This window comes from Typopeltis vanoorti, chromosome 11, assembly GCF_054136105.1.
Source record: "Typopeltis vanoorti isolate ZY-2024b chromosome 11, IOZ_Tvanoo_1.0, whole genome shotgun sequence".
Classification (NCBI taxonomy): Eukaryota; Metazoa; Arthropoda; class Arachnida; order Uropygi; family Thelyphonidae; genus Typopeltis; species Typopeltis vanoorti.
This window is the reverse complement of record NC_143559.1, coordinates 128,017,261-128,030,739: the sequence shown is the minus strand read 5'-3', so window position 1 is coordinate 128,030,739 and position 13,479 is coordinate 128,017,261. Positions and strand designations below refer to the sequence as shown.

The following is a 13,479-nucleotide window of genomic DNA, read 5'->3' as shown; positions in this document are numbered from 1 at the left end:
TTGACAACGACTCCTGATATGCTGATCGGTCGGTAATTTCAACCGTAGTCTTGGATCCTCCTCAAATATCTTCCACTGTTCTGCTGTAAAATCTTGCATGACAAGTAAAATTAGTTAACTTGATTGAACTTGATTTTACAGTAGTTTCAAATGCATGATAGTGATGGAAGAACAAGAGGTCATCCCTGGAAATTAAGGAAAAGTGTGGTTAACAAGAATGTGAAAACTAGATTTTTTGCTTGGAGAGTGGTGAATGAATAGAATGCATTGTCTTACTCAGTTGTGAGTGCTTCGTCTGTTAATAAATTCAAGAAGAGGTATGATAGATATCGTTTTGATAGTTTGGGTCTCCCACGATGAGTCTTCTGACTCCATGGAGATACCCGTATAATAATAATGTATATATAACGGAGCTAAAATAATACCTTATATTCTTGTAAAGCTCAGTGGTGCCTTGTGCTTCCAATGCTTCTAACTTTGAGCATTCCAGAGTTAAAACGCTTCAGAATGCAAGAAATTTGATTTGCAGTTCGAACTATAGTCCAGGAACTCAGTCATATAGTATTAGACAGTTTTGGCATGCTATTGGGCATGCTTCTCCCCTAATTTCCCTCACTCACTTCCCCGTGCCTGTGCAGTGTGTGTCTGTCTCAGTCTGCTGTGCGTTATCCCTTACTTTATACAGCCTAGTCATTCTGCGATACGTTTATGTAGAAAATTTTTAACTGTTTTTTGGCATTTTTTTTATTGCCCATGGCATCCAAGAATGTAGAAAGAACAAAACCTAAAAAAAGGTTGTTGTATCGACAATTGAGATGAAAAAAGAAATTATCATGAAACACGAAAGCGATACACGTTTGATGGATCTGGCGATGATGTTTAAAATGTCAAAGTCAACGATAAGTAGCATTCTTAAGAATAAGGAAGCAATAAAAGCAGCAAATGTGGCTAAAGGTGTGACAACATTAACCTCCAGGAGATCACATGTTATTGAAGAGAGATGGAAAAACTCCTTTTAGTGTGGATAAACGACAAGCGATTACGTGGTGACGTTATTACTGAGAGAATTATTTGTGAGAAAGCCAAACACATGCATAGTGAATTTAAGAAACACACACCTGAGACCAGTACTGAAAATGGGGAGTTTAAAGGAAGTAGAGGCTGGTCCGATAAATTCAAAAAACGAACTGGGATCCATAGTGTTGTCATGCACAGATAGGCTGCGAGTGCCGATGTAGAAGAAGCGGACAAATTTGTAAAAACCTTTAAAGAGTACGTGGATAGTGAGGGATTTGTATCTCAACAGGTTTTTAATTGCAATGAAACAGGTCTTTTTTGGGAAAAAAAATGCCCAAAAGGACCTACATCACAAAAGAAGAAAAGATGGCACCGGGATATAAACCTATGAAAGATAGAATTACTTTGCTGCTTTGTGGTAATGCTAGTGGAGACTGTAAGATAAAGCCTTTGCTTGTTTACCATTCTGAAAATCCACACGTTCTTAAAAAGAACAATGTCATAAAGAGTAAAGGTGTTATGTGGAGGGCCAACACAAAAGCATGGGTTACCAGAGAGTTTTTCAGTGAGTGGATTTATCAAGAATTTGCTCCCACTGTAAAAGCTCATCTTACTGAAAAAAATATACCATTAAAAGCTCTTCTAGTGATGGACAATGCTCCTGCTCATCCCCCAAATTTAGAGGAGGATTTAGTTGGTGAATTCAGTTTCATCAAGATAAAGTTTTTGCCACCCGATACCACTTTTATCATACAACCCATGGACCAGAAAGTGATTTCAAACTTCAAAAAAATGTATATTAAGGCTATGCTTCAAAAGTGCTTTGAAATAACCAATGCCACAGAACTGACTTAAAGAATTTTGGAAAGAGCATTACAACATTCTTCATTGCTTAAGGATCATCAATAAGGTGGAAAGAAGTTTCTATTAAAACAATTATTTCTGCTTGGAAAAAACTCTGGCCAGATTGTATTTCAGTCAGTGAAGTAGTAAGCTGTGAAGAAGAGTGTTGTAAATGAAATTGTGTTTTTGGGTAAAGCTATGGGATTAGAGGTGAGTGGTGAGGATATAGAGGAGCTAATAGATGATCATAAAACCGAATTCAGCACAGAAGACTTCAACATCTTCACGATCCACAACAAAAAGAAGTGGAAAACGAAATTTTTATGGAAGAGAGGATGCCAAAGGATGCATTTCCAATGCCGACCTTCAAGAATTGTTCTCTGTTTGGGTTAGAACACAAGCTATTGTGGAAAAATGGCACCCTAATAAGACAGTAGTGACCATGAATATCAACTTATTCGATGACAACGTGATGGGTTATTTTTAAAATATCAAAGAAAATCGTCAGCACCAAACAACATTAGATAGATTCTTCTCTGCAGAAAAAAGAGAACGTGAATCAGCATTCTGAACTTCAGCTAAGAAGCAGAAAGAGATACTTAACAATGGGAGCATTATTTTCGTCTTTGTGATTTTTATATTAAAAAAATATTCTTCACTGTTATTTTTATGTTGTAATAATTAAAATTAATAAAATAAATATAAGATTATTTTGTTTAATTTTTTCTAAGTTATTAACACTTAAAATAGATAAAATAAGATAAAAAAAAATTGAAATTTTTTGGATATGAGAACAGATTATTTCTCTTTCCGTTATTTCTTATGTAAAATCTTGATTCGGACTTCGAACGATTCATAGTTCGAATCTTTTTCTGGAACGAATTAAATACAACCTACGAGACACCACTGTACTTGAAATATTTCCTGTTGAAAGTTGTATGAAAAACTAAAGAGAGGGGATTAAACAAGATTAGGAAAATGAATCAGCAAAAGTAAAAGTTTGCAAGGTCTTAGGTCTTGCGAACAAAAATAGGTGCTCACATTAGAGGCATTCGAAGGGAGAGAGTCGAAGTGATGTCATCACACCACAGGGCAATCATGGAACTTCAGTATTGAAACAAAGGATTAGTAAGATATTTAAGGGGAATGAGAGGGAACAGAAGCTCTCCTTTTTTTCACTTCCCTTCTTGGAGGATTCAGTTCTGACTGTGAGGAGATGAGGCTGTGGGGTTCTTGCTTTAATGCACGGAAGAATGAGGAGAAGGCTATTACCCGAGGATGTGACAAAGACTTTGGCAGTTCTTTCCTAACAACTCAATGGAAGATCATAGCAAATGGGTCAACGGGATATCTCCCTGATATTATTGGACTGTTTTCAGGACAAAACCCACCACGTGGATATGACTGGCCAGCGAGGGTTGAAACAGCCATTGTCATAGGAAGTCCGAAGAAAGGATATCGTCCCCAACTCTAGTTGAGAGAACTGCAATTATCTATGGAGCTTCTATGCGACTAATGGTACCTTGAAGCAAAGAAATAGAAGCAAGAAAATCTGGACACTGAAATTTTATCTGTGTAAAGTTACTGTGAATGTAAAGGTTACTGTGAGTAGGCATTCTTTGTCAATGTTCTTTTTCTTCATTGTAGATGCATAGGATTAGTATTAGCGTAAGTGATGATTGTGAAAATAGAAAGGAGTTGGTTCGAAATTATGCATAATGTTGTAAATATGTTAGGGTAATATGGTTATGATCATGTACAAAGTTTGGAAGAAGCTAAAATTAGATTAGAAATAAGGGAATAACTGTTCTTATATTGTAAATGTGTTAAGCAGAGTGCCATAGTTACGCAGAAGTTATTTGTCTAACAATTATATGAATGTTAAGCTGTTTCAGTATAGTAATGATTAAGAGAAGTAATCCCCATGAATGTAAATATCTGTAACATCTTACTAGTTAGCAATAAACGTGTTGTTTTTTGTAACAGTGGTGCAGTTGACAATAAAGATAATAAAGACAATAAAAGGCAAACGAGAGTCATTATAACACTGCTATTTATTGATTTCAAAATAGCATATGATGCAATAGAACATTATACAGTTTACCAAAGATTCAGACATTAAGTTATATATATTAACAAGAGAGCAATTCACTTCATTGACTACCCCTTGTTGATTTGCTTCACTATCATATTTGCAAACAGATTATCTGTTTGCTATAGGTATCTCCAGCTCTCTTAGATGAACAAAATATCAGGAAAAGAAGAAGAGAAATTGAAAAAAAAAAAAAAATCATCCAGAAGTACTACAGTAAACTTTACTCATCTTCAAAATGTCACTACAATGAAGTTTTAAGAAAATCCCTAGAAATACCTCTAGGGAGAGGAGTAAGCCAAGGAGATGTGATCTCCCTAATCTCTTTACTGCAACTCAGGAAAACTCACAAAAAAACACAAACTTGAATGGAAGTTTAAATATAGATGTAGAGAATCTTAAAATACTGTTTGGTGATGATGTGATTCTGATATCAACCACCTGGACTGAAAGTGATGTTGAATGAAATAGATTTGTACTGTAGTAGAATTGCTATAGTTCGCCCACTGACTTGAGGTCCCTCGACACTTCTGCGCATCTCAGAAAAAGAAGAATCCATTCCGATAATAGGGTAATCAGTCTGTATAGTGGGATGAGTTGTTTATTATTACCGGTCGGAAAATTAACTTCTCTCTTATGATTATTGTAGTTAACTATGTTGCTTGTATAACAGTTGGAAAATTTTACCTATAAAGCACGTGATTTCGCGTGTTGGCGACCAATTCGGACGTCCTTCATTTTTTTCTCCCCTTCAGCATGAATCGACTATTCTTGGAAAGACGCGAAGCAGGGACCTGGAAACGGTGGGCGAACTATACTACAGTTGCAAAATAAAGGCAGAGTAGAGAAACCTGCAGTTATATATGACAATCAATCGAAATGGACAGATATGTCAGTTGAAACAGATGCAAAAAAAGGTTGCTTGGAAAGCTTTTAACTAGAATAACTGTCACAAAGCAAAAAATAGATATCAAAATAAGATCAAGCCTTTTAACAGTATTATTCCACCAGCAGTGACCTATGGCCACAAGACATGGAACATAATTCAAGGGAAGAACAAAGTCTAATAACAACCCAGAGAGCAATGCAAAAAGTCTATAATATAAGCAAGAAAGATCGTGTAATATATACCAAAATAAGGAAAATACCTGGATTTAAAGATGTGGTAGAAACTTTCTATAACACACACAAAAAGTGGGCACGACATATAAGCATGCATGAAAGGCAATGGATGGACTTCTAGTAGACCACCTAGAAGATGTGAGGATCTTATATTAGTCAATAGGAGGGGGAAATGGAGCTCAGGATAGAGAAAGTTTGGCATCTTTGTGACCTGCAGTCATGGAGAGACCAAATCTGAGAAGAGGAATCTCCAAGTTGGTAGTAATGTGAGTGGCATTATAATCCCTCCAGTCATCTTGAAATCAATTTAAAAAATTTTTAAAAATTAAATATTAAAATAAATAAATAAAGCTACTACACATGCAGGCTCCAACTCTAAACATGCCACCACCTTCTCTTTCATTCCATCCAACTGAATTATTTTGAATAGCCTCTGTTACACTTAGATTGATCCCAAGGGCTGTAACCTGCCTGTTCATAAATACTAGTAAGTTCATTCTCCATTTATTTTATTTATTCTTATGGCTACATGAAACTGGTAAGTGAAAAATACAATCACAATTTCCAGAAACAAATGATGAAAATCTTAACATATAAAAGTTCATTACATAAAAGGCACAACCTGCTTACTAAGTCTTTTTTCCTTTTTTTTTTTTAAATATAAAGCAAAAGTAACTTGTCATAATTAAGCCAGGGACAATTATCATCCTGCTGCACCAAGTATGACAAGACTGCATGTTCTCACAACACTTCACAACATAAAAGTGGCTGTATCCAAGATTTAAGTAGAGAGCAGTGTGTCTTGTGTGAGAAAACTTGATCCATTAGAGGAGGCCCATTTCACATTGTATCATCATCATCATCATCTAACATGAGGAGTTCTGCTGATACTATGAGAGTGACTACTAGAATAACGTCTTCGTGGTGAGACAGGACCGTGATCTTCTGTTTCCTCTATAACCACTGCCGCCACCACCATACCAACCACAGGTCAAGGTCCAGGCTGGAAGCCAATTCAAGGCCTCATCCATCAACTTGTGGATGTCCTGCAGGCCACCACCGTGAAATTGGCACTTTGGCAGTTGTACACAATGTGAGTAATCGTCTGAGCCACGGGAGAACAATCACAATAAGGGTGATATGACAGCCCCCATTTATGTAGAAGATAGCCACATCTGCTCTGACTAGTTCTGATCCTGTTTATGGATGACCAAATCTTCCTAGGAAGAAAAACCAGGCTGCAGAGCATAGGGATCTTCTACCAGGAAGCCGTTTGTTGGGAAATTGTTGGACCAGTATTCTCTCCGTATGTCAGATATCGATGGCAGTACAGCTGAAGAGAGTTCGTCCATGGACCAGAGAGGCTTTCTAGATTTGAGGCGAAGACTAGGTGGATTTATGAGAGTGTGGTGTAGGGGTAGGAGGGGGTTGCTCATTGGCGTGTCTTCTCTATATGTGTGGTGGAGCAATGTTAGATAGAACAGGCAGCCAGGAGAGAGGGGTGCTTCTCACTGTCCCACTAATTGTGCACATGGTAGAGTTCAGCTGGGTGTCGATAATGTTAGTGTGTGTACTTCTTTCCCAGATAGGGCACAGTATTCTGCTGCAGAGAATGCGAGGGCTAGTGCAGACGACCTTAGGACTTCTGCACCACAACCCCAGGTTGTTCCAGCAAGCCTTGAAATGATGTTATTTCTGGTTTTAATTTTATTGGAGAGGTTGATGATGTATCTTTTATAGGTTAGGCTTCTGTCCAGGCTCACTCCGAGGTATTTTGGGTGAGGCTCATGTTCTACCATTTTTCCACAGAAAGAAAGGTTGAGTTGTCTATTTCCCTCTGCATTGTACAGGTGAAATACTGAGGACACTGTTTTCGTTGGATTTGGCTTCAAGTACCACTGCTTGAAGTACTCTTCCAGAGTGTTCAGGTCTGTATTCAAGGTTGATTCTAAGTTGGTAAAGGAGGTGGATTGATGTAAGATCGCTAGGTCATCGGCGTACATAAACTTGCTTGATCTGGTACGAGGTAGATCATACATATAGATGTTAAAAAGTATAGGGGATAACACAGAGCCCTGAGGAAGACTGTTGTGAAGGAATCTGGGCCTGATCTTTTTTCCACCAGTATGGACCCGGATCTTTCTGTTGGAGAGAATAGATTCAAAAAGTTGTAGAGTTTTTTTACATTTTATAATATTTCCTAGTTTTAGGAGGAGGCCCCTGATCTAGACAGTGTCATAAGCAGATGTTAGGTCAATGAAAGTGGCTCCAGATTTAAGTTTCTTCTGGAAGCCTGCTTTAATTAGAGTTGTCAGGGCCAGGACCTGGTCACAGCAACTTCTTCCTGGCCTGAAGCCAGCTTGTTCAGTCGTGAGTGCTCTTTCAGTGAGTGGTGAAATTCTTTTAAGGAGAATTCTTTCAAAGAGCATAAAGGTGGTGCAAAGCAAAGAGATAGGTCGTATGGTTTTCACTTCATTTGGATCTTTCCTTGGTTTTGGCACGGCAATTATTTTAGCTTCCCGCCACAGCTTTGGTAATTTACCAGTCATGATGATTTCTGAGAAAAAGGGCAGCCAGCCATGTTTGGCCATGTTGACCATGATATTTTAGGAACTCAGGGAGTATACCATCCGCTCCTGCAGCTTTGCCATTCTAAGGCTATTTGTACATCTTCCCAAGATATTGGGTGTATGAGTTCAGGAAGCTCGGGTTACGTCTTCAGGTTTTGTCTGATGGAAGCTTGTACAGCACTTTTCCTGGTAGAGCTGGGATGAATCTTGGAGGTTTTCAATAAATGGTTAGCCATTTGATCAGGAGTTATCTCTGTTGTTTTGTGTGTCGTTGGCTCTGATCCACCTAGTTTTCTCAGAAGTGACCAGCTTCTCCGACTAGATGTGACAAAATTGAGTTCATTGATGGTTGAGATCCATCTTTCCTTTCTGTTTTTATCCAGGGTTGATATGAGCCCCTTAGCAATAGCTGGATCTTCAGTTTCCTCATATTTGGCTAGGAGTTCCTCACTTTCTTTACTCCAACATGGGATATATTCTCCATTAAAACTGTTGTTTTGGATGATTGGATAAGTCTGTTAGAGCTCAGGAAGTTGATTTTCTGATCCTATCCAATTTACTTCTTGTGTTGTTATCTGTCTAAAGTTCACTGTTCAAATGATTAGATCTAAATATTAACAAGCTGAGGCAATGTTGAAAATCTATTGCAAAGCCAAAATGTTCAAAAAGATGTTATATTTGAATGCCGAAATGGTTCATGGTTAGGTGGAATACCTTGTGTAATAGCATTATAGTTTTTTTCCCCTCTTTGGTAGGTCGATGAGCAAACTGGCCAGGTAAGTCCGTGGATTCTAATATCTTTTCTATGTGAAATCTCTGAAATGTCTTATCCTTGAACGATCAGATATTTTGAAATTAACTGGATGGATTTCTTTCATTCATTTGTGTAGTGAGGTTGTTTTATGGAGTGCTTTCCTGCAGCATTTCAGTTCTTATCTTGATGAATAGTCATCAAAAATGCCTTGCATATATTTTTTAACCATTCAGCCAGCCATAGGACATAAGTTATATCAAACATATCATATAAATCATATCACGTATATCATACCAGTGGTTTACATGATGGCTAAACATGTCGTGGTTGGTAGAGTGGTTAATGCTCTAGTCTTCAACTAGTAGGTAGGTTGTCCAAAATGAAGTTGTACTCTCCTTTGAATAATTTCAGATGTACTTTTGATTAATCTTCTAAAACTTCTCCTACATTGAAATGTCTAACTTTTAGAGTTAAGAGAAAACTGAAACTTGGAGAAAATGCTTATCCTTTCTTTGTGTGCACGTCCATGTATCTAAGAAGATTAATAATCCCTATCATATAGTAGGTGTTTGACTTTTCTTCTCTTCCAACAACGATGCTATTTTGACTGCGAGAACTGTATATCCATGATTAATGTAGTGACTAATTCATTGTATATGAATTTCATAGCATATCTAATCTAATTGTGGCAGTTAATATGTAGATGCTGAGATAAGCTTCTTTAGTACATGACTTTAGTCATGAACCACTTCAGTTTTTCATCTCTAAAACTTGAAGATCGAAAATAATGAGACAGAACAGTCTTTTTTTAGAAATACCTTTCATTTGGCAAAATTCACTCATTGTGTATAGTTGCTTTCCATGTTTTAAGAACTGATTGGTTTCTTGTTCCATTTTATCATTTTACCAGGTTCAGAAAAAATAACTTAGTAAGTTATTATTATTAAGAGAGACCTCCAGGGAGTGAGGGACAACTCATCGAGGGAGACCACATACTATGTGCACCAGCTATCATACTTATTCTTAAATCATTCACACTACTTGCACTCACAACATCCAATGGCAATCCATTCCAATCACGCTCCACCCTAGGCGAGAAAAATCTAGCCCTCACCCTTCTTAGCGGCATTCATTCTCAGCTTCTAAGGATGCCCTCTTGTCCTTTCCTTACCATCAAACAGAAGTTTGTAAGTCTCAATCATATCACCCCTCTTTCTCCTGTTTGGTACTGTCTGCAGTCTACAAATTCTCAATCTATCTTCATAATCAGTATTCCATAATCCTGATATCATTTTTAACACACTCCTTTGCACTCTCTCCAGTAAATCATAATCACAATGGAAACTAGGAGACCAGACCTGCACACAATAGTTCAAGTGAAGTCTTATCAAGGCCTTATAAAGAGACAAAATAACATCTTTATCTTTACATTGAAACGTTCGTTTCAGCATTGCAATTATCTTTTGAGTTGTATTTGCAATCTTTGCCACATGGCCCCTAAACTTCAACTTCCTATCTATTACCACTCCAAGATCCCTCGCCTCATCAGTTTCTTCTAGCCTAATCCCACCAATATAATACGACATTAGATGTCTAATCATACCAAAGTCATGACTTTACATTTACTGACATCCGTTTTCCCATGCCCACAATTCAAGCTATTCAAATCATTCTGCAAGTACTGCATATCAGCAGCATTCCTGATTACCCTACATATCTTTTCATCATTAACAAATAGCTGTATTTTGCTTGTCAAATCCTTCCCAATATCAGTAATGTATAGATTAAATAACTGGACCAAGTACTGATCCTTGTGATACACCACTGGTCACCTTAACTCTTGCACACTCACATTTCCCATATACCACCCTTTGATATCTGCCAGTCAGCCTCTTATCCATGCTAATATTCTATAATCCAAACCTATATTCTCCAATTTATGCAACAGTCTAACATGCTGTATTCTATCAAAAGCTTTAGCGAAATCCAAAAGTATCATGGTGTATCCATTCCCTTTGTCTAGTTCAGGGGTCAGCAAACTGCGGCTCGCGAGCAACATGCAGCTCTTTGGGTACATACATGTGCTCCGAAGTAAAATTGAAAATGAAAATAAAACTATCATAGTTTCATTTATAAAATTTTTAAAGGATTTTATTCACATAATGGTGATTTCATTTGTTTTATAGGTCTTGCAAAACTTCATGGCACTTAGATGCGCGATGTCAGGGAGGGGAAAGTGAGTGTGGAGGGGGTATACAGAGGGAGTGGAGGGGATGGTTGAGCACATGGTTGGCAGGGCAGCCAAACGAAGTGACTAATTAGGATTAGGTTTTAGGGTGCCTCGACATCTGAGGTCATTTTCAGAGCAGCAAAGTGATTAATAAGTGAGCGCATGGCCTTCCTCTTCTGGGCAAGGCAATGTAGAAGAACTGAAAAAAGAAAATGCAGTCTGATTTCACAGCGCAAGCAGACTGATATAAAAGAACCACAGAAGAAGACAGACTAAATGATTTTGAATACTTAGAATAGTCTTCCGGACTTGTATCATGAGTTGAAAAAACTTGAATTCGGTGTTCTCAGTATCTGGTCTACATATTTATGTGAGCAATTGTTTTCTAACATGAATTTCATTAAATGTAAATTGAGGAGCCAAATTACTGATGCCAGCTTGGAATCATGCCTTAATTAAAAACGACTAGTTACAAACCAGACATACAGAAACTTTGTAAGGAAATACAAACTCATTGCTCACACTGAATCACACTGATTCAGGTGAATACCTGAATTTCTTCATTTAATAAAGATATAATTAATATTATAACTTGTTATATATTACTATAAATTTACTATAATATTACTTTAAATTTTCCTTATTTGTAAAAATATATTTATGGCTCTCGAATAATTTTTAAATTGTTGTGAGGGACAGATTTGGCTCTTCCGTCTTAAACATTTGCTGACCCTTGGTCTAGTTCAATGGTAACGTTGTTATAGAATGTGAGCAAGTTGCTGACGTGTGACCGTCCCTTAGTAAACCCAAGTTGCTCATGACAAAGTAGAGATTCACTGTCAACCTATTTTCGAATGCAAGCCCTAACCAATTTTTTCAAAATCTTCACCACAACTCTTGAGATACTAATTGGTCAATAGTTGGATATCGGTCTTTGCACCACCCTTATGCAATGGAATTACCATACATTCTTTCCATTCCTGCAGTATCTTTCCTGTTCTGAGACTCATATTTTAAACAGCCTGGTCAAAGGAATGGCCAATTCAGCTGGACACTCTTTTAGCATCTGTGCTAATATCCCATCACTCTCTATTTCTGAATTCTTATTCAGTTTGTGCAACAGCTCTAATACCTCATCCTCATACACCTGAATTTCTTCATCCAGTGAAGAGATAGCAACGAGCACAGTGCCCCGTACACCAGGTTAATAGCTTTTAACAGAATGGGAACTCGTTAGTTGAACAACCTCCTCTGTGTCTGTAACCCTCATGCTATCTGCATTTAGAAGAGCTATTCATTCATATTCATTCTTTTTTTTTTTTTTTTTTACTTGCAACATATTGATAGAATTCTTGTGAGCACGCAGAACGAGTTTCTTTTCATACTCACTTTGCTTTCCATACAATAGTGGTGACTATTCTAGCCTGCTGCTTATAATTTTCATAATGCACATCATCCTTATGCCCTTTCACAATAAGATCACACATCCATTCGACTCCTACCCTATTTATTTTTCGAACTCTCGGAACATACTCTGGTATCACATCATTTAAAAGCTTAGACATGGGATTAATTATTAACCTGAAGAAAACAAAGTGCATATTTATATCAAAAGAACCAATAAATAAGAAACTGAATATAACTGTTAACCAAAAGAAAAATGAACTGGTTCAGTCTTTTATATATTTGGAACAAAAAGTTTACAGATGGATAAAGAAATAAAAAGAATAGAGATAGTAAGAAAATCTTTTATTGATATGAAAACTATTCTACCATCCAGAGACATTAACATAGAAACAAGAAAAAGATTAATAAAATGCTATGTCTGTCAAGCCTTCTTTACAATAGTGAAACTTGGACATAAATAAAGAAGCATAGAAAAAATGAGAAGCTTTCAAAATATAGACCATCAGAAGAATGTTGAAATATCATGGACAGAGAAAATGAAAAAGGAAGATCTTTTAAAGAAAACAAAAAAAAAAAAAAAAACAATGAATGAAAATGTAAATATTTTGGGCATCTAACTAGACAAAAAGGCATTCAGAAATTAACATTAGAAGGGAAACTGGATGGGAAAAGAGGGAGATTAGACATAGGAGAATGTGGTGTTTGAAGACATCAAGGACTGGACTAGTGTGAATTACCATAAATGTTCCAGAGCAGCAAAAGAAAGAAAAATGTTCACTGACATATTTGCCAACCCTTCTTTTAGGGGACGACACTTAAAGAATGGATGGCATGATACATGCTGAAGAAGGGAGCATACCGTATATTCATAATGCATAGATGCAATCTGATGTTAAGTTGGCTGCTTTCTCTCTCACACACACACACACACACACAAGTATCATCATCATCATCAAATTTCTGACATATATCCTTGGGGGGTGAGTGCAGGATCTTATATAACATTTCATATAGTACTATCATCATTACAAACTTCCTATCAACTATTTTCTTCCAGATTAGTATGTTATCTGTAAACATTCCTGTATTATCAGATTTTATATTTCTGTCTTCTAAGGCACTTACTGCATCAGTCCACCTACATCTTGATCTGGGACTTTGAATGAATTTAAATGAATCAACAATTCGAACAATCAAACAAAATGAACATAAAATCCGAGAAAGTATTTATTGCAGGGTCAGCAATAAGTGCAAAGTGCATTGCTCATGTACGCGATATTCTAATGGAAAAATGGAAAAATCTTGAATGATTTCGATAGAAGATTGCACCTCAAAAGAAAATTCCTATGGATGGAAATCTTATTAAATAAAAAACTCTCAAAGTTTATAAACATTTATAGTGCAGACCAGGTGTTCAATGTGGATGAATCCGGGTCATATTGGA

The 13,479-nt window shown here is 36.9% G+C and overlaps 1 protein-coding gene across 2 annotated transcripts in view; it reads left to right on the top strand.

Moving 5' to 3' along the window:
- LOC150102038 (uncharacterized) overlaps positions 1-13,479 on the top strand; it is a 266,372-nt gene that overhangs the window by 133,846 nt on the left and 119,047 nt on the right. The window lies entirely within an intron of this gene.